The 23,210-nt window shown below is 40.5% G+C and overlaps 2 pseudogenes; one reads left to right on the top strand and one right to left on the bottom strand.

The window, feature by feature from the left end:
• The first annotated feature begins 448 nt into the window (after window positions 1-448).
• LOC129485359 (tripartite motif-containing protein 43-like) lies at window positions 449-9,739 on the top strand (annotated as a pseudogene).
• A 5,911-nt stretch (window positions 9,740-15,650) lies between these two features.
• On the bottom strand, window positions 15,651-19,153 carry LOC129485358 (cell adhesion molecule-related/down-regulated by oncogenes-like; annotated as a pseudogene).
• Between the last annotated feature and the right edge of the window lie 4,057 nt (window positions 19,154-23,210).

Raw genomic sequence — 23,210 nt, 5'->3', positions numbered from 1 at the left:
TAGGAGGGAATCCTACATCCTGTGGTTGCTGAGAGGTCCTTGAAAGCCTTCATCTGGAGCATGAGGAGCAGGAGAAATGTCCCTTCTGGAGTGGAGGCCGACAGTGTTCTTAGATTAAATTCTTACATTACAATAAAAGTGAATCGCCTGGGCACGGTGGCTCATGCCTGTAATCCCAGCACTTTACTAACCACTCTACTAAAAATGCCAAAAAAAAAAAAAAAAAAAAATTAGCCAGCCATGGCAGTGGGCACCTGTAATCCCAGCTACTTGGGAGGCTGAGGCAGGAGAATTGCTTGAACCTGGGAGGCAGAGGTTGCAGTGAGTCGAGATCACTTCACTGCACTCCAGCCTAGGCAAGGCAATAGAGCAAGACTCCATCCAAAAAAAAAAACAAAAAACTTCTGTTTTGAAAAGACTGAATCATCATCTATCTTAACACCCCCCTATGCCCCCTGAAATGCAGTCAGTTGAAAGAAAGGGGTTGGTCTTCAGAGATTTATATAAGGACACTTCAAGAGCCAAGCTCATTCTTCTCCAGAACCCACCGAGTGGCTTTGCAACTGGCCTTGGAGACTTCCAAAAGCTACCAGCACTGCACGGTGAGGCTCTGATCCCTGAACTGAATTCATCTTATTTGACAGCAGGCTTTGGTGAGAACATAGATATTTTTCTGAGGTAAGTACACAATTTCCAGAGTAGGAGCTACTATTAGGTTACAAACCAAAACAAGCCAAATTTGGGGACTTTAATTTATCTGCAAACTTAGATTATTTTTAGATGAAATGATCTCATTTTCTGAGTTTTAAAAACGGCTGCATTTCTTTTTTAAAATTATTCTAAACATAATCCGTAGGTTTACAAGCTCCATTTACTTAACCTATTTACAAATTAACATTTTCGTCACCTGTCTTGCTACATGTTCCTCAAATTAAGGTTATCATTAATTTTTTACTTAATGTATTTCTAAGTTATTTGTGTAGATTGCTAGCGTTTTGCAATAGTTTCCAAATATCTAGTAGTTTTTTAATCTCTGTGGGTTCTATAAATGGCTTATGGGTGTTGTAATTTATGTGTATAAATGTGTTACATTCTACTGTACTAGTGGTAATGTGCCTGTGTTACAATGTATGGCTATATATACGTTGAGAGTGCATTGGATGATTCGGGCAAACATTTTTTTCTAAAAAATGGTAAGAGTCTCTTCACAAACTTCAGTCTGTCAAAGAAAGCAAGAAATGAGTATTTCTGCAGAAAAGTCTCACTGGCAATCATGCAGAAATATCAGAAATAGAGGGATCATATATTTATACAGTGTAGAAACTAGGATTTAGGTTTTTCATTTCTTTGTTTCTTTGTTTGCTTTAGACAGGGCCACCCAGGCTGGAGTGCAGTGGTGGAAATAAGACTCACTATTGCCTCTACTTCTCACTTCAAGCAATCCTTCAGCCTCATCTCCCAAAGTAGCTGGGACTACAGGCATGGGCCCTCATGTTCGGCCATTATACATACATATATATTTATAGAGATAGGCCGACCTAGACATTTTGCCATGTCGCCAGTCTAGAACTCCTGAGCTCAAAACACCCTGCCTGACTTGGCCTCCCAAAATACCGTGATTTACAGGCTTGAGCCACCTTGCTTGGCCTAGGTTTTTTTTTCCTCTTTTCTTTTTTTCAAAACATACATTTAAAACTCTGACTTACTCTCTAGTGCCTATTAGTATTGCATAATAGTAACTCGTTTTCTGACTGCGTGAAAGAGTAATGATAATGCTTCCAAAGAGCTTAGAAAATATTTCTATCCTTTGTGTACTCTCCTACAGTTTATCAATCTTTTTGTAATTTTAATTACCTGTCTTTTAAAAATGTCATAATGTTAACCAGTATATCCCCAAATTAACAGACAGTCCAGGAACAGTAAACACGCCAGAAAGTTTTTGTTGATTGAATTAACATAGCAGCCTTGAAAAGCGATGATTGTTTGTTTTACCTTGGAGAATTGCCTTTACCTCGATTTGTCTGTTTTATCTTGGAGAGTAAAGGCTAGCTTTTTCTGATTGGGGTCTAAGTATGAGTTTTGCTCTAATATTTTCTAGCAGGGTCTTTCTGGAAAAGTCACGATGGATGGTTGTTACAGTTAAATAAAAAAGTGAGAGTGGAAGAGCTTAGTTAGCTCGCCTTCTCTAAACCAATCACTGGCAATTAAGAGTGTTACTGATTCTCAGACCATTCAAGACTCAACCCTTGAGTTTACAGGTTGATGAAACCTGTGAAGCCCAAGCAATTTGGTGGACACTAACCCCTCAAAAAATCCGACATTCTTCTATGAAAGAAAATAGAGTTTGGAAAGCTGGCCCTGTGTTGATTGGAGAACAGTCACGTTTTCCTACAGAGGTCGATATCTCTTAGTGCCTTGGTTTTCTGTTTTTCCTATCTCTGTCGTTGCAAATTAGAGCCTATTCTTCTCTAGAAAGAAAGGATATTATTCAATCACAACCTGATTCAAACTTTGCTTGGACCTTTGTCTCTCCAGGGTAGAAGATTAAATTCTTGTGGTTTTCTTTCCTTAGGAAAGTGGACTCAGACTTCTCACATGCCTTCCAGAAGGAACTCACCTGTGTCATCTGCCTGAACTACCTGGTAGACCCTGCCACTGTCTGCTGTGGGCACAGCTTCTGTAGGCCCTGTCTCTGCCTTTCCTGGGAAGAAGCCCGAAGTCCTACCAACTGCCCTGCATGCAGGGAACCATCACAGAACAAGGACTTCAAAACCAATATTCTTCTGAAGAACTTAGTGACCACTGTGAGAAAAGCCAGTCTCTGGCAATTCCTGAGCTCGGAGAAACAAATATGTGGGACCACAAGGAAACAAAGAAGATGTTCTCCGACATGGACAAGAGTCTGCTCTGTTTGCTGTGCTCCAACTCTCAGGAGCACGGGGCTCACAAACACTATCCCACTGAAGGGGCAGCTGAGGAACACCAGGTAAGAGATAGCTCTGCGATCACCTGAAAGCTGGAAGTTGGCAGAGTTAAAGAGATTAGAAGGACGATGAGAATCATCATGGTGATTACTCCATTCTTCACTGAGTGCCAGGTGCTGTTCTAGGTACCAATGATGGAATTTTGAATAAAATATGCAACTCTACCTTCCTTCATGGAGCTCGGACCCAAACAGAGCGTGAACAAGTAAATGTCATTATTATTGTGTCTACAGTTCAATGCTAAAGGCATTGAAAAGCCACCAAAACTACTAGCGCAAAGAAACGTATTTTGGAAATATATTTAATATTATTGGACAAACGAATATGGGAATAGCACACTACAAAATCTGGGGCTAGCATAGTGGGTTCTGAAGCAGGATGTTTCCCTGAACATTAGTCAGGTTACAGGAAATCTTCACTTTTCAGTTCCCTAAACTGTTCCGCCTTCTGAAACCTCAAACTGAAAAATATCCATTGAGGATGAGCAGTGAAAAATTTGTTTTTCTTTCCCCTTTCTAATGTATTTATGTATTATATCCCTTGCTTGCATATACCACTCAGAGTGTGGAATATATGGTGTTTCATTTTCTGTTGTTCAAACTCGTAATTCTTTTGCAGGAGAAGCTCTTAAAGCAAATGAGGATTTTATGGAAAAAGATTCAAGAAAATCAGAGAAATCTAAAGGAGGAGAGAAGAACAGCCTTCCTCTGGAGGGTAAGTATGAGACCGTGAGTCCTCACGACCAGCTTGAGACAGGCATGCTGAGAGCATTTATATTAGCAACTTGAGTTGAAATTTTCATATACCAGATTTTGTCATGTGTTTATTCATAGGCTGGAAAACAACTAGACTGTTCAATATAACAATTGTTCAGGTTTTCTGTGAATGCTTTTCAGATAAACAAAAATAGATATAAATTCTGAAGGACAAGTAGGTGCTTAAAATTAGTAAGTATTTCAGGCAGAGATTTCTGTATAAACGAATTATGTAATATTGATTAAATAGTATATAATTGAGGAATAAAGGCATTTAATGGTGAATATGATGTTGTCCAGGGACAAAAAAGCAGGTGGGATCAGTAATTTAAGAAATGTGCCTGTGCTGGTGAAATCTGACAGCAAAGGACCCAGATGATTCCAGCTCAAGTAGGAGAAAATGTAACAGGATGAAAAGCTGAGGAGAAGGGACAAGAAATGACCGGGGGAGTGAGAGAATAAATATGTCAATATTGAGAGGAGAAACACAATGGAATGGAGATTCATGTTCTTAGAATGGCAGGGCAATTCAGAGCCTGTGGTTTTTGAGGGAAGAAAGATGGGAGACAGAAAAGAAGTAGTCGGTTTGAGAGATGGGGGTTAAATTTTTTACTAAGGTCCTTTCCGTGTGATGGCTTCTGATCCTGATTATAATATACTAACAACATCTCTACTTAGAGTGATTGTTTGGGCTGTGAAGTACAAAGGTTTGAGACTACAAACTAATTGAATAACAAAGATTATATATATTATTGATGAAAATTTAACAATCAATCATTAATTTTAGTTGTTTTCTAATGGTATTTCAGATTTAAGAGGACATATATTTAAACATTTAAATCTAAAGGGCTTTTTTGCAGGTGTTCGAGAATTGATGAATTACACAAATTTTGAAGGAAGGTCTTGATTAACTCATCATCCTGTTTGTAAAGGGTGGAAAATAAAAGAAGGAATGAGGAGGATGAATTTGTGGGTTCTGTGAGGTGGAAGTAGACCTAAGCATTTAGCCTACAAAATCCATGTCCCTACAGAGTGATGTGGTTTTATGGGCACAGATGATCAGGAATTAGTATAAGAAGCTGCATCCAGTTCTCCATAGAGGAGAAAAACAACATTTAGAGAGACTGAACAAAGAATACCAAGAGATTTTTCAGCAACTCCAGAGAAGTTGGATCAACATGGATCAAGAGTAAACACTTGAAAGAAATGTATCAGGAACTAATGGAAATGTGTCATAAACCAGATGTGGAGCTGCTCCAGGTAAGAACCGAAAGAAAGCTTTATGGAATTGTGCAACTAGACTTCCATAGAACGTTTTCTACCACAAGCTTCCTCCTCCAGCACATTTCATTCAAACTCTGGAAGAAAAAAGTTCATGTGAAAATTATATTTTTGTTTCCATAGGATAGTATAAAGAAATTAGGGAAAAACTAACATTTCCTTCTTCCTCCTTTTGCGAAGTCCTAGGTTTGAAATGCTCTTGATTTGAGCCACATTACCCTTCGGGGACTAGCCCTGAAAAAGACCACATTGTAGACAGCTGCAGCAATGCGCAGTCACTACTCACACCTTTCCCTCTCACTCAAATTTAGGGTCCTGAATTTATCAGAAATAGATTATGTCAATAGGTCTTACAGGTATAATAAGTGTTAGAGATGAGAATACATTTTAAAACTGTTGCAGTGATAGTATGTGGTAATTCTAAAGTTTTCGAAACCTAAATAGCAGATCCGCAGAATAGCAACTTGTTTGTTTGTTTGTTTGTTTGTTTTGAGAGGGAGTGTTCTGTCATCCAGGCTGAAGTCCAGTGGCCCAATCTCAGCTCACTGCAACTTCTGCCTCCCTGGTTCAAGCGATTCTCCTACCTCAGCCTCTCTAGTATCTGGGAATAAAGGTATGCACCACCGCACACAACTAATTTTTTTTGTATTTTTGGTAGAGATGGGTTTTTGCCATGTTGTCCGGGCTAGTCTGGAACTCCTGACCTCAGGTGATCCATCCACCTTGGCCTCCCAAAGTGCTGGGATTACAGGTGTGAGCCACCTCACCCAACAGGAATAACAACTTTCTAAAGAAGTCATTTTTTTTTTCTCTCTCTCTCTACAGGATTTGGAAGACATGGTGGCAAGGTATGTTATTTGCCATCAGTGCAAGCTGGAGCACAAGGCATGCTATGAAAAACATCAAGCTGTTTCCAACAAAGTGAAAACATAATTTACTAACACCACAATGTGTCAGAGTGATTGTGTGGGTGTGTGTCTGTACTCATGTGTTTGTGTTGTATGTTGAATGTTACCTATGCCTTTTATCAGACATTAACCTTTTCTTACTTTTCCAAGTAACTCAGGGGGTTATGTTTTGAAGAGTTCAATGCAGAAGTTGCTAGAATAAGATTGCCTCTTTTTAGGATTCAGAATCATAATTAGAGATCAACTATTTGGTGGCAGATAGGGAGAGAGGCATTTATTTTTCAGTGGAAGTGGGTTAGAAATGGAGTGAAGAGTTAGAAAGACTCCCTAAAAGCCAGAAACCCATCCTAGGATTGTGGAGGTACATTACAATGTCAGAAGTGGGTTTGAATGAAGCATTTTCTGTTGGAATCTATTTCTTAAACACAGACATCAGAAACTTAACCAACTCAACCTACTTCCTTGCAGGAGTGAGTCCGTGCTGCTGCACGTGCCCCAGCCTGTGAATCCAGAGCTCACTACAGGGCCCATCACTGGGCTGGTGGATAGGTTCAACTGCTTTCTATGTGAGTGTCACCCTCTTGGTGGGATCCACATGCAATGCCTTCAATTCTGGTTTTCTATGGGCAGCTTTCCCAGTGTAATGATCTTTCATCTAGAAGAAAATAGCCTGTGAATAAGTATTTATATTTATAGTTTCATTGTCATCAAACAGACAAAACTAAATAAAAGATGGTGGAATCAGCCATATAACAAATTTCTTAGAAAAGTAAAATGTGCAGAAGAGCTCTTTAGGATGTAGAACCATTCATGTATGTTTTAACCGTGATACAATTTCCTGTATACAATTATTACAGGAAGTATACAGAACTGAATTAATTCAGGACATTTCAATTTCAAATTCAGTGCAGTTAATGACTGATTTGAGTGACAGTGCTTTTTCAAATACATTTCAGGTGAAGTTTCATAGCATTTATAATTTTAATCATGTGCATTTTAATCATCTAAAGCATACACGAGTAACTTATATAACAATGCAAATCTTGAGAATCTGTGACCGATAGGAACGTGATTTGTTGGTTGATGAGGCCTTAGATAGAACTCCAGGATAGATCATGATAAATCCAGCAGATAAAAGATATCTGTGCCTGAATCTGGCATGAAAGTCAGATAATTCTTGCAAGGAAGCTGCACTTTTCAGAAGGCAGATTGAGATTTTCTCTTTAAATATGAATTGACTAGATTAAGTGGCAGATTATAATATTTTTGGCAAAGTGATAACTTTTTTATTTGGGTCTAAGAATGGCTCCCCACCTCATCTCCTGTCCCAAGCCTCCTGCTCTGCCCTGACAGAGAAGAGACAATGAAGGTTAATTTTATTGCTATGGACTTGGCTGCAGTGCAAGAGCTTCCAGTTTTCAGTTGTTATGAAAGGTCGCTAACTAGACATAGACATGACCTTCGTCCCGTTTATACTTTTTGAGTTTATAGAAATTGCGATCATTGAAGTTTAGGCGTTTCCTTGCGCAGATATCCTAACACCCTTTGATTCCAATATTTTTGCAGACAGAAGTTTCTTTCTAATCTTGACCTGTGTTTTCTTGTGAGAATCTCTTTCTTATCTGAACCTAAGAATTTATAAACTGCTTTTCACTGGAACATTCTCTTTTTTCCACCGTGGAAATTTCCTTCACTTGGGAAGTAACCAATTACAATATCAGGCTGTTTGAAGATGTCAGAAGTTTGATGTTGAGACATGAATCTTTGCATTCTGACAGATCTGACAATTTTGCTGCATGAGGAGCCTGGGTCTTCTCCTCTGGCAAACACTACTGGGAACTGGATGTGGACAACTCTTGGGACTGGGCTCTGGGAGTCCGTACGGACTCCTCGATAAGGAAGGATAGCACAATCGTTAAATCTAAGCACATATTTCTTCCTTTATGTGCCTGCTGTCCTGAACCATATTTCCAGGGATAACCTGGCATATGTAGACACTATGTAAAGCCCACATCCATTAGAAGTTTATAACACTATGTTTTCATGTGACTATTTTCTTATTCCTGCAGTGCATATTTCCTGGGATAATAAAATAACCACTTGGTACATTCCCCTTGTTTGAAGTTCTGAGACAGCTACTCTTTGGTTCTGATGATCTCAACATTGCCCCAACTCCAACAAAATCTAAGTGTTTTCTTGATGGCGAGACCTGCCATTCACCCTTCGAAGATATTACTGAGAGGTGGATGTTGGGCACTGTTGGAACTGGGCTGTTGGATTTTGCAATGATTCTTGGACAATGAGAAATGACATGCTGGTTAACTCCAAGAAAATTTTTCTACTTTTTTGTGTCAAGAAGGCTACCGGTGTCATATCAAGACCACTTCCCCACTATTATCTCAGTATCCAGAAAGGCCTCTAGGCCAGATTTGGGTGTTTCTAGATGATGAATGTGGCATCGTAAGCTCTGTTAATGTGGCCAACAGTTTTCTCATTTGTAGCCTCTCTGGTTCTTTCCCTTACCCTCTTACAAGATTGCTTTGCTATGCTTTCTTGGATTTGCACTCAAAGAATCAGAGATAGGTCAGTAACATGACTGAAGGTATCAGAAACACCAACTTCTGAGAATGCTAACCTACTGAATACTTGACATTCTTTATCTTTTTCTATGAAACTTTGTACCATTTTTAAAAGTGTGGAGGTATGCATTTGTTTTGATTTTCATTAAACTACTCTCTCTTAGAATACTGCGCATGTCTTTTCTTTTATGCTGTATCTTTTCTTTCCCTTGATTTCCAAGCCAGCCCAGGTAAATGAATACCCGAGTGTGTTTATCCAAACTGATGGGTTAATGCAAGAGCACAGGTTACTTCCTCCTGAACTGGAATTTTCTTTTCTCTGTTCCACATCTGCTAAGTCCCATTTCATCAAGTGTAAGTTCCAACATTTCTTCAGGGAATTCTTTCTTTAGCTCCTGGACTAGATTAGGCTATTTGTTTTAAAGACTCAGAAAACCTTACACTTTTCTTTGTAAAACTCACAGTGTAATAGTAGGCATCTTTTCTGCTTCTCAGATTACAAGAAGAGGATTGTGTTTGTACTACACACAGGTATATTCCAAGAAAGTACACAATGCTTAAAATACAACTGATATTCATTAATTGTCTGTTTGAATAAAAGAATAAATGCACAAAATAATTGATAAAAACATATTATACAACTGTTTAAAGGGCTGCCAAATTTACCCCTGTATTCCTTTTGATTTTGGCTACCGAATGTAACCAAAATCAACAGGGATACTGAGAAATATTATTTAATAAAGTTATAAATTGGACTGCTTATCCAATTGATAGGCTCAGTCAATTTTCTTTAGCTCAGGAACAAACTATCGATGGACACAGATCTTAAGAGAGTGACAATGATACAGATAAAAAGACTGAAAACCTGTAAGATTTTAGTAATTTCACCGATGGCATCCTACAGAAAATTACCTGGGAACATGTCATTACCAGAATAGAAAGTAAGACTCGCTTTTTGCTTCAGAAAATACAGAATACTCAGAAGCCTCATTACATTTTAAGAAAACTGCAAATTTATTTAGGTCTTTGAAGTTTTTAAAATACACGTGCAGTAAAATATCCTTATTATCAGAAATACCTATATTTTGATTGTGTTAATTTTGTATGAAGACTTTCCTTAAGTATCGACTGGAAATTGGTTCCAGGACTCCCCACAGATGCCAAACTCCTTAGATGCTAATAATCCTCAGATGTCCTTACATAAGATGGGGAAGTCTTTGCATGTAGCCTAGGCACATCCTCCAATGTACTTTAATTATCTCTAGATTACTTAAAATACTTAATGCAATGTAAATGCTATGTAAGTAGTTGTTACACTGTATTATTTAGGGAATAATGATGAGCAAAAAATGTCTGCACATGTTCAGTGAAATGTAACCATTCCATTTTTTTCCTGAATTATTTAATCCATGATTAGTTGAATCCATGAGTGCAGAACCCATGCACATGGAGGTCCAACTGTATATCAAATATCATATTTAATGGTGTATTTTCTAGTATTTAATCTAATTACTGACAATATGGCACACAACAAACATATCAACAGTTTCTGATATGTGTTTTTTGAATTTATTTAAAGCAATCTAGGAATGCCTCCTTTAATGAGGATTGCTGAGAACAAAGTCTAAAAAGGCCGACTCCATTTATAAAGAGTAACTCTGATCCAAAAGTTTAATGACAGATAGGTTGCATAATGGGTTATTTCAATGATAGGAGGAATGCAAACATACAATTCTGGAGTCATTTATATTTTAATAGCATTATACTGTTTTAACCATCCTCATCTTGTATATAATCTCATTGTATATTAGAATACTACTATTAGAGCAATAAAGAAGAATAGATAAACACGGTCAACATTTTGCCTTTGTTTTGTTTTGTTTTTGAGACAGGCTCTCACTCTGTTGCCCAGGTTGGAGTGTACTGATGAGATCACGTCTCACTGCCGCCTCGACCTCCCTAGATCAAGCAATCCTCCAACCTCAGCCTCCCAAATAACTGGACTACAGGCTGAACTGTCATGCCTGAGTAATTCTGTTCTTGCTGTTGCTGGAAAGAGAGGGTCTCACCCTGTTGCCCAGGCTTCTCTCAAGCTCCTAGTTCAAGTCATCCTCCCACCTCAGCCTCTAACAGTTCTGGGACTATAGGCATAAGCCACTATGCCAGGCTTAAATACAGCCAATTCAACTGAAGTTTAAATTATTTGTGTTTCACTCTCTTTCATTATAAGAATAATGTGTGTCTTAAAATGTGTTCTTGAACATGAATTACTTTATGATTGCCCCTTCATAAGAATAGTTCTTAATGTTTAAGAATAATTCACAAAAATATGAAAATTCCTTCATAAACAATGACTTGAATTAATAGAAGGAATACTAGATACAGGCAGTGGATAATCAAATTTTAAGTGAATTATCTTATTCTGTCCTACAATTGTAAGAGAAAGTGATCCTCCCACCTCAGCCTCTCAAAGTACTAGGAATTATAGGCGTGAGCCACCAGGCCTGGCATAAATATGGCCAATAATTTAAACTTCAGTTGAATTGGCTGTTCTTTTAAGTTTATGAGAGAAATATGTTTCTCTTATACTTGTGAGGACTGGATGAGATAATGCACATACAACCTCCACTGATAGGGTAGAATCTCCACCCCGAACAACAGGTCTAGCATTGCTATGCCCAAGTTTCCCACTGGCTGTATCTTCCGTCCCTCAAGGGATAAGACGAAACACTGGGAGACACCAACCCCCTACCTACTCCAGCACAGACTTGTAGAGCGTGCGTGAGTGCTAGAGAAGCCACTGTCAACTCCTTTGCAGTGATGTAGAGATTCATCTAGGAGGACTGACAGGCCGTAAAAACTGAGAGCTTTGCTCAATGTCTCACATTAATGATTGATTTTGAATCGGTCATGAAAAGGTACATTCCCAAGCGTCAAAAACAATGGAGACCTCGGTTAGGAACATTAAAGAGGAACTTGGAATCTTTAACATGCTTTGTAGCAACAAATAAACTTCTGGCAGCCAGCCAGAAGTTCACCAGAGAAAACCAGGCAAAGAGAAAGCCAAGAAAAAGTGTCTTTGGATCACTAATTTCTGGAGATCTGGAAGGCTGTGTATCTGTGAAAGCCTGCACCCGCTCAAGAGCAATCAAGGTGGAACGTGGACAAATTTGTAAGCACTCCCCAAGATAACCAATGATTCATCAATAAAGAGCCTTTAGCCCTACTGGCTGAAGAGCTAAAGCACAAATTCTGAGTGAACACTGGGTGAACAATAAATTATTCTGTTCCAGGGAGTGATTCCTAGAAGCTAGACTTAAAAATAAAATCACAATCGTCTCCGGTGATCTGGAAGACTCACCATGCACTGTCGTAGCAGTAACCAGAGAGAGGATCTCTGAGCTGTTAGTCCACTGAATGTGGGACATAATTGTCAACTTCCTGATTTGTGAAAACAGTCTCCAAGCCACACACACATTGAATGGTAAAGGATAAAAATCTAACTAACTAGGAAGGCTTAGCCACAACTATTGAAATACCGATTTAGGTAGAAATAGAGGTAAATAGATATGAATATTGCTGAGTTTCATGTTTAGCTGAATTCATAGTAAATATTTATCATTGTGAATATGTTCATCTCAGAAGCCAAGAGCATACCTACTCTCAGATAAAGGTTTATATATATATATATATATATACATTTATATGTGTGTGCATGTATATTTTATATATATATATATTTCAAAGCAGTCATTCATATGTATATTTTTCAATTAGTAAGCTAATTTTCCAAGCACTATTTTTCATATATATACGTATATATACTATATATACGCATATATATACTATATATATACATATATATAGTATATATACGCATACATAATATATATTATATATTATATATACGTATATATAATATATAGAAAATATATATTATATATACTTATATATAATATATATAATACATATATATTATATTATAAATTTATATGTGTATATATACATATATATACACGTGTATATATATATAAATATATATACACGTGTATATATACAGTCCCATCTGTTTTAGAGTATGAGGTGAGAGGATCACTTGAGCCAGGGGTTGGAGACAAACCTGGGCAACAGGGTGAGACCCTGTCTCTCCAACAATGACAACAACAAAATTACTCAGCCATGACACTTCAGCCTGTATCCAGCTATTTGGGAGGCTGAGGTCGGAGGACTGCTTGATCTGGAGAGGTCGACCCTGCAGTGAGGCATGATCTTACCACTGCACTCCAACCTGGACGACAGAGTGAGAACCTGTCTCAAAAACAAAACAAAACAAAACAAAAATAAAAAGCTGACTGTATTTATCCATTCTTCCTTATTGCTCTAATAGCTGTATCCTAATATACAATGAGATTGTATACGAGGTTAAGATGGTTAAAAGAGTATAATGCTATTAAAATTTAAATGACTATAGAATTGTATGTCTGCATTACCCTTGTCATTGGAATATGGATCCTGTCACCTTGGTAGTCAGCATAGTACCCAGTAGGTAGTTTTTAAAAAATATATCATAATCATTTATTAATGTGGAAATGATCGTTCCAAAGATAGCTCCAATGTCCTTGTCACGCAGAGGCAGCAGTGGTCAGGAGTTCTGCTGACCAGGCCTTTAGGTGCCTGTTTAAAAGGAAGACATTCTGGAAAAAAAAGTCAGGAAACTTCAGAAAATAAACAACAACAACGACAAACACCTTTTCTTCCAAAATAAGTATTTTCTGACACTCACACCTTCAGGCTGTTGCCCCTGTTGGAAGTGAGAGGATGACTATTTTCTGGCAGTGTGACACCATGAGCATGCTCCTAGGCTAATGGAGCAGACGGAAGAGCTCCCTCCAAGAGAGGCTGCCGGCAGCCCTCCACTTTTTTCTTCTGAAAATGTCTATCTTTCTTTTCAAGCCACGACTTCAAGTCTTATTTTGTTCCTACTCTTAGAAACAGTCAAAAAGAGCCCCACACCGGCCATTTTATGAATCAATGTAATTTTAAAGCAGAGGGATAGTAAAGCATTATTTGTCTCTCTGGCCTCGGTTCCTTTTCCGCATACTGCAATCATTCAACTACATCTTACACTCTACCATGTCCACGACACTGCTTATGACTAGTGACTAGAAGACTGAACATCACTTGTGCCCACGTGCAGATAGAGAGAATGTTGTCTGGTCATATTACCACTTTAGTGGAAGGCACTCTTTTAAAATTCATCAGCCAGGTCTGCTATTATAAACACCGGGTCAAAACCGTGGTTGACTTCAAAGAGTTGTCAGAAAGTCTGATAATACACTATTGAAAGATGGTTTTCCATCTGAAAACCTGGCTGGTGGCAACCTTCGATTGGCCCCTGCATTTCCTCTGCGCTGAAGCAGCCAAGAGATGGAATCAGTTGCATGAGGAGTTCTTACTGCCACTACAGTTGTTAGAAAATTTGGAATGATCCCTCTGCCCTCCAGGTGATTGAAAGCTATGCAAAACAAGGTTGTTTCTTACTGAGAGCAAGGAAGCAACGGGTAAGAAAACTTTTCAGGCATAAATAATATAAAAGGGCACACATTTTAAGACACATTCACATGACATTATACTGCAAAAAAAATAATGATTTTCTCCGATTTGAATTAAGATCCTTCACACAGTTCACTCCCAGGCCTGTTTTGTGCAGTTGGTTACCGGCTTGAAGTCAGAAGATGACTGGTTGTTTGCACATCCTCCGGTTTCCTGGGGCCGCTGGAGGACCCCTGAGAGGCTGTCCAAAGGAACACCAGGTGGAGGCCATGTTGTCTTTTCAGCACCGTCCTCTGAGATAGGTGGCAAAACAAGAGGATTCCAACGTAAATTGTTGCTGTCGGTTTCTGAATACTCACAGCTGTCTCCTCTGCTGAACTCTTCTGGATTTTCTGTGCGAACGCAGATGACATCGTTTCTATTATCCTGACAGCACTTTTTTCCTCCTCTGTAACAACACACTTTGTGGATGAACCAAAATCACCAAAAACTGCCACGGATACTGTTACAGGGCCACTCAAAATAATACCAACGCTATTTTTGGCAAGGGATTGGTAGAAACTCAAAGAGAGGAGTTAAGAGAAAGAACTGTCAAAGTTCCCTGATGAATCTTTATATGTTCCATGTTTCTATCCTACTATTTTCCATTATGCAACCATGAGCTATGAGTGGTCACAGGTTTGGCAGAACAATGTAGTTCTACAGGTCCACCACGTTTCTGGACGGTAGAGAGTGGCTCAGAAGTAAAATAAGGTGCCAAGTCTGAACTCATGGAAGAGCAGAGAATCATGACAGTAACATACAGCAGTGTCCATATGGGTCCAAGATTCACATGCAGAGCGCCAGATTACAGAAGCAGGCAAGGCAGGCTTCCAGAGCAAAACCCAGGCCTTGATTCACTTTCCAAGGTACTACAATTCAGGGTAATCAGACGCATTCCTTTACCTTGACTCCTTTCTGCTTACTGAAGACTTTGATCAGTCTTCATGCTGTCCACAGGGAGTCTCCAAAAGTCAGAGTAACAGTTGGCTTACATCTTCAGTGATTCAAGTCTGCAAGGTGTATATGATTGTGCTTCGGGGGGGGAAAGCGGATAAGCCACTTTCTGTACTTACAATGGAGTTCACTTCAGTACTATAAACATCACCGCAGTCCTGCTTGTAATAAAGTCCAGACTAGCAATCTGCCTTTGAGTTGAGCTGTTCCCCTACAAGATAAGCTGTTAAGTCATTTCTTGATTTTAGATCTCTCGGCCAGGCGGACTAAGCATCCAGAGTCCCTGTGGGGCCGCCAGCTGGGAAAGCCACCCTCAAGTCCTTCCCTCGGCCCCCCGCGGCGGCTACTATGGTGGCGTGTATGGCGGCAGCGGCTGTGATCTGAAGGGGTCTCTCCACGCACCACGCCGCGCAGAGGAGGGCGCGGTGTCTTGCAGGCCAGGATGCAGGCGATTGGTAGGTCAGGCGGGCGCTGGGTCCTGGTTCTTCTGGCACCTTGATTCTGGAGCCCGGCATCAGGGTTCAGGGTAGGGGACCTGGGGCGCGCCCGCGCGGCAGCGCTCCTCCAGGCGGAGAGGAGTGGACATGTAACCCGGCGGGTTCAGGGCTGCCCAGAGCATGCCAGGAGCAAGAGGAGGGATCCTGTGAGAGAAAAGCGAGGCTGGTTGTAGAGTCTGCCTCCAATAAGTAGTTTTTTAAGCCCATCCCTCTCCCTCCACTCACAAGTAGACCACAGAGTCTATTTTGCCCATACTGATGTCTCTCTGTATTCTATGCTTAGCTCCCAATTATAAGTGAGAACATACAGCATTTAATTTTCTGATCCTACATTAATTTGCTTAGGATTACAACCTCCAGTTCCATTCCCATTGCTGTAAGAGAGTTGGTGTGCCCAGAGTAAAATCCTCCATTTAAGCTCCCATTCACAATTACACTGACCCCATTGAGAACCCTATGGTGAAGGTGGGAACAGCCACTGCTGTGACCGCCATGGCTCAGTAAGCCTCCATGAACACTTGCATTTATCTCATTTGCTCCTGAGAGAGTGGTATATTATTACATCATCTGCGCATTAATATCTGATCCTTGATAGAGGTATCCTGGAGCGTCATATTTCTGTATGATATTCTGCTGGCGATACTTCCACAGGCACGATTCAATGAAAACCATAAGAATGAGGCCCAAGACACCCAGCATACAGCCAAGGATCAGATATAACATGTCACTGCTTCTGTGAGGGCTGGTTACTGGCCTCGCATTTCCTTCACTTCCTGAGGAATTCAGAGGGGTACTCAAGCCTTTCAGATACTCAGAAGCTCCAGGAGCACATTTCACTTTAGTCTCGTAGATCATCACATTGCTAAACTCACTTACTTCTTCACTGAAGCACTGCATTTTTTAATGCCATAGGAAGTTTCTGACAGCAGATGGCCAATCATGTGCCACTCCTTTGAACCTTCTGTAACATCCCTCTTATAAACATTGTCGTTGTCATTATCTGTGGGTCAGTAATAGACACAAAAGAATGGAAGTGTTATTGTTACTTCGTGGAAGTATGTCCACATTAGCACAATCTGAGTGACGCTGACAGCCTCTGTGTATATAATGTGAGGTGCGTTATTGCACAGTTGGAAAAAACACTGGGGAACCCAGTCACCTGATAAGGATGAGACGCTGACCTCTGAAAACTCTCTTCATAATGGTTGATTGCAATGATCCAAAATTATTATGTTGAACCTTGTTCTATACTACAAACTTGCACAGGAATTTTGGAAGGAAAGATATGTTCAGCTGCCACCAGCCAGTCACTGGTCCTCATCCATTTATATTTGACCTTGAAGGCAGCGATTGAAGAATTCCCAATTGCCCAAGGAAATCAAGTGACATAGACCAACGTCTCTGATGCAGTGGAGATAATCACGTTATCTGATGCCTCTGAGGCACCACTGTGCCTAGATGAATCTGTAAGCACCACTCCAAAATTGTTGTTTGCAGCTTCTGAAACAATAGGATACTTGTGGGTGCCTACGGGTTGAGAGGATGTCTGGGTGCTTTTTGATGATGCTGTTTTTTCTTTGCTGGTTCAGAAGGTAAGCATGGCAGGCAGGTTTTCACTTGCATCACTTCTTGCTACCAGCAAGAGTTCATAAAGACCAGATGGCTCCATTTCAGCTAAATGAAGCTCACTTTCACTTCCTGGGATTCAAATCCTGTGCCAACTTCCCATCACATCAACGTCATAGTCCAGATTTTGATACTTCACAAAATAGGCATTGATGGGCAGTCCACTTTCCTTGCCTGCCCTCCACACCAGGTTATATGTATCTGGTATGAGAGTCTGTAGGGTTTCAATTTGGTGGGGGCCTCAGGAGCAGAGATACCACTGGCATTTTTCTCTGATGTTTCTAGAAACTGCACCGTGATGTACTTTCTCTGGAAATGAGCTGAATAATCCAGTTTCTGAACCATCTCTTATTTTCTTCTTCATTATTCTGAGTAGCAACAAAAAGTGAGACTATTTCTCCTTCTGTTTGTTTCAAAAAGGACAACCATGAGAGGTGGTTCTACCTGCATGGTACCATGTTCATCTGTGGCTTCACAGATGTTTTTCTCCACATGCTCCTGCATCACAGCCTGAGTATGGAGAGAGCTCAAGCAAGCTTGGGACATGATGAAGTAGACAGGCTCTAGGTCCAAGATTCCAGGTCTTGGAAAGTTTGACTTTTGAGATTTAGATCTAAGGACTTAAGAGAGATGGCTGGTTATCAATCCGTGGCTGTCATACCAACAAATGACCAGACCCAACAGCCTGTTGGCATTGAAGGACAGAGTAACAACGTCTCCGTCTACCACTTTTGTTCTTGCTGGTGCCAAAATTATAACTTGCTTGAATCCATTGCCTTTTTCCATTTCAAGTCTTCCAGTGGACTGCATAAATCCAATCTCATTATCTGCTAAACACTGGTGTAGCCTAGTATCTTGCATAATAACCCCACTGAATTTCAGTCAATTTCCTGCAGTTCAATGTCTTGAGGAAGGATGATTAGGCTGTGCATTATGAAACCAGTTATGGTTGGCAGCTGGGTTCCTATAAACATCAGAGATAAAGTGTTCTGTGGAAAGTAGAGACACTATCTGATCCTGTAGTCCCTTAGTGTAGGAGCGTGTTCAAGTACATTAACCATGGATGCCACATATTTTACATCTCCAGAGTTGTTTCCCACCATGCAGAAATCGTTCCCAGAGTCCACTGGGTCAATGCTATCTATGGCAAGATGAGAACACAACCTTCTCCAATTGCTTCCCGGGGCAATATGCTGCCTGTTCTTTAGCCAACACACTTGAGGAGCCAGGACCCCACTAAACACACACTCCAAAGGTACATGTGAATGAACAGCTAATACCTGTGAACGAGCAGGGGAAGAATGCCAAAATCATCTGAAGAAAGGTCACTCACAAGGAGCTTTTGGCCAATGGGTTCAACTTTTAATTCATGTGTGGCCGGATTATAAGCTGCACATTTGTATGATCCCTTGTCCTCCAAGGATACATTCAAAATCTACAGATGTTCTTGTGGAGGATTTAAGTAATTCTTTGTGGAATGCTTCAGCCTCTTCCCCGGATTTTAGCGCACACCTCAGCTTTGTGGTTACTCTCTGATACCCTGCAGCCAATGAAACCAGCACCTTTATTATTTTGCTGTAATAAAATGCTTTGTGGATGAATCAAAATCACCAAGAACTGCTGTGGATACTGCTACAGGGCCACTTACAACAACATTGACCTATTGTTGAAAATGCATTGGCACTAACCCAAAAGGGAGGAGTTAAGAGAAAAAAATTGTCAAAGTCTGCTGATGAATCTTAATGTATTCCATGTTTCTATTCTATTTTTTCCATTATGCGACCTTGAGATGTGAGTGGTCACAGGTTTAGCAGAACAATATAGTTCTACAGGTCCACTAAGTTTCTGGATGGCAGAGGGTAGCTCAGAAGTGAAATAAAGTGCCAGGTCTGAACTCCCAAAAGAGCAGAGAATTGTAAGAGTAACAGACGGTGGTGTCCATAAAGGGCCAAGATCTGGATGCAGAGCGCCAGATTACAGAAGCAGGCAGGACAGGCTTCAAGAGCAAAACCCAAGCCTTGGTTCATTCTCCAAAATACTGTAGTCCAGGGTAAGCAAACACATTCTTTAACCTTGACTCCTTCCTGCTTACTAAAGACTTCAATCAGGGACAGTCTTCATGCTGTCCACAGGGTGTCTCCCAAAATGAGAGTAACAGCTGGCTTACATCTTCAGTGATTCAAGTCTGCAAGGTGAATACACTTGTGCTTGGGAGGGAAAGCAGAGAAGCCACTTACTCTTCTTAGCCTGGAACTCACTTCAGTGCTAAAAGCACATCACAGCAGTTCTGCTTGCAATAAAGTCCAAACTAACAATCTGCCTTTGGGTTGAGCTTTTCTCTTACAAAATAAGCTGTTAAGTCATGCCTTGATTTTAGGTCTCTCCACGGGGCGGGCTAAGCATCTAGCGCTCCACGGGGCGGGCTAAGCATCTAGCGCTCCCGTGTGGCAGCCAACTGGGAAAGCCACCACTGTGTCATGCTCTCCGGTGTGAGGCAGCGGCTGTGGTGGCGGATGTGATCTGAAGGGGCCCCTTCAGGCCTGGCACAGGGCAGAGGAGAGTGTGGTGCCTCCCACGCCAGGGCAGAAGCGCTGGTGGGGAGAGCGGGCCGCGACGTCCCAGGTCTCCTTGCACTGAGTGACCTCAACAGGGAACCAGGTCTCAGGGGAGTGTAACTGGGTTGGGGGTGGGGTGCGGACTGACAAGACCCATCTCTGAGGCAATGCTACTCTGAATGGAGGCCTGCCTATAGGTAACCAGGTGGTCACAAGGCCCAACAGGAGCTGGAGAGGAGCAGGAGGAGGAGCGATCCCAGAGAGAGACAGGCAAGGCAGGCTGCAGAGACCACCCCCAGTCGGTATTTTTTTAACCCATCCTTCTCCCGCCACCCTCAAGTAGTCCACAGAGTCTATTTTTCCCATATTGATGTCTATGTGTGTTCAATATTTAGCTCCCCCATGTAAGTGAGAATATACAGCATTTGGCTTTCTATCCTGCGTGAATTTGCTTAGAATTAGGGCCTCCAGCTCCATCCACATTGTTGTAAAGGATGTGATTTCATTCTTTTTACGGCTGTATAGTATTCCATGGTGTATATGTACCATATTTTATTTATGCAGTCTACGATTGATGAACTCCTGGGTTGATTAGGTCTGTGCTATTTTGAATAGTGCAGCCATCAACGTAGGAGGTTATGTGTCTTTTTGGTAGAATGATGTATTTTCTTTTGAGTATATACTCAGTAATGAGATAATTGTATCAAAAGGTAGCTCCGTGATAAGTTCTTTGAGAGATCTCCAGACTGTTTTCCATAGTGGCTGCACTAATTTACATTTCTTGCTCTATGTTTAGTTCACAAAATTTCTACTAGACTCAGCTCAGGGTTGCGGCCCTGACTGCAGCAGGTGCTGGGGCTTCCCTAAGTCGATACTGTGCAGAGGTAAAGAGAGTGCTCAGATCGCAGGGTTGTGAGAAGAGAAGCAGAGGAAGAAGTTAAGGAGAGGGCCACATTTGGATGCCCTGAGGAGGGATGACAGGCAGATGTAAGGAAGGTGGTACTGTGCTAGTCACTGGTGACATCTTCCCAGTTCCAAAATCTCCTGGAAGGCAGGAAGCCTCACAATTCCCAAGCATGCTGCAGTTCTGGAGGGCACAGGGCTACTATTCTTCCCAGCATGACCCTCTTTTCTCCCAATAAACATGGGACTCTGAAGCCAGGAGTCAGAATGAATTATCTTCCACCCACACAACGCTTAAACCTTTGAATTATGATTGAATTACACACACACACATGCGCAGGCACACACAGGCATCCGTCTCTGTAATAAAACGTCCTTAGCTAATGCTAGACAGATCTGTGATCTGTAATTATCTCTACCCTTCTGGCAACAAGAATAGTGAATTGATTGACAAAATTGATTGACTCCTGGAAAGTAGTGTAAAAATGTAATATACATGTAATACACATGGTGTACTCCCCCAGGGACATTAGCAGCAACATTCTTCTAGAATATTACAAATAATATCAGAGGGGGTGTACACCCATAATGTACATAGCTTGTAAAATTAGGAGCAGCATCTCCCTAAGATATTATGAATAATATCACAGAATGTGTACACACATGGCTAATACCCCATGTGATGTCAGGAGTTACATCCTTCTAGTATGTTAGGAGTAATACCACAAAGGTGTTCACACATGGATAACAGCGTATGTAATATTAGGATTAACATGCCTCAAAAATATTACAAATAACATCACAGGGGGTGTGCACACATAACATACATGCCCTGTGACATTAGGATTACAGTTCCCTGACACATTACGAGTAATATCGGAGAGTGTACACCTTCTGTGACATTTGGATTAATGTCCCCTGGATAGTACAAATAATATCACAAGGTGTACATCCCCTGTGACCTGAGGAGTAACATCTTTCTTGGATAATGCAAATAATATCACAAAATGTACAGCGCCTGTGGCATTGGGAGTAACATCCACCTAGGATATTAGGAATAACATCACAGGAAGTATACCCCGTGTGACAGTAGGAGTAACCTCCCCAAGGATATAATGAACAAATACAGAGGATGTACATGTATTGTGACATTAGCAGTAACATCCATTTAGGATATTATGAAAAGTATCACATTGTGAACACCCCCTGTGATATTAGGAGTAACATCCCCCTACAGTATTGGGAACAATATCCCACGGTGTACATTCCCTGTGACATTAGAGGTAACATTTCTTTAGGATATTATGAATAATATTACAAGATGTACAGCCCCTGTGATATTAGGAGTAACATTTCCATAAAATATTATGAATAATATCACTGTGTATACACCATGGATGACATTAGGAGTAACAGCTCCCAAAACTATTAGGAATAACTTCACAGGGTGTACATCCTCTGTGACATTGGGAGTACCATCTTTCTAAAATATTATGAATAATATCGCAAAAGGTACACCCACTGTGACATTAGAAGTAACATCCACCTAGGATATTATGAATAATATCACAGGGAGTACACCCCCAGTGACATAAGAAGTAACATCACCCGAGGATATAAGAAATAATATCAGATTTTGTACATGCATGGTGACATCAGTAGTGACATCCTTTTAGGATATTGTGAATATTATCATAGTGTGAACACCTTCTGTGACATTAGGAGTAACATCATCCCACAATGTTGGGAATAATACCACAAGGTATACACCGCCTGTGACATCAGTGGTAACATTTCTTTAGGATATTACAAATAATATGACAGAGTGTACAGCCCCTGTGATATTAGGAGTGACATACCCAAAAAACCTTACAAATAATATCACTGTTTGTACACCCCGTGTGACATTAGGAGTAACATCCCCTGAAACTATAATGCATAACTTCACATATTGCACACCCTCTGTGATATTAGGACTTAACCTCTTCCTAGAATGTGACGGATAACATCACAGGATGTACACTCCCTTGACATGAGGAGTAACATCACTCTAGGATATGATGAATAATATAACAAAGTGCACACAATTTGTATGGTAGGAGTAACATCCCCCTGGGATACTAGGAATCATAGCACAGAAAGCACACCCCCTGTGAAAATAGGAGTAACATCCCCTTAGGATATTACAAACAATATCACAAGCTTTACACGCATTGTGACATTAGTAACAATATCCAGCTAGTATATTTTGAATAATATCACAGGGTGTACACATTTGTGACGTTAGGAGTAACATCCCCCAAGAATATTACGAATAATATCACAGAGTGTACACACCCTGTGACTTTAGGAAAATCATCCCCCTGGATTACCACGAATAATGTCACAGGATGTTAAACCACTGTGCCAATAGGAGTAATATACTTGTAGGATATGACGAATAGTATCACAGTGTGTACACCCACTGCGATATGAAGAGTCATTTTTCCTAAAATATTATGAATAGTATCACAGGGTGTACACACATAGAGAACACCTGCTGTGATATTAAAAGTTATACCTCCCTGGGATAT

Source organism: Symphalangus syndactylus, chromosome 6, assembly GCF_028878055.3.
Source record: "Symphalangus syndactylus isolate Jambi chromosome 6, NHGRI_mSymSyn1-v2.1_pri, whole genome shotgun sequence".
Classification (NCBI taxonomy): Eukaryota; Metazoa; Chordata; class Mammalia; order Primates; family Hylobatidae; genus Symphalangus; species Symphalangus syndactylus.
Note: the sequence above shows the minus strand (reverse complement) of the source record. Positions and strands in the feature narration are given on the sequence as shown.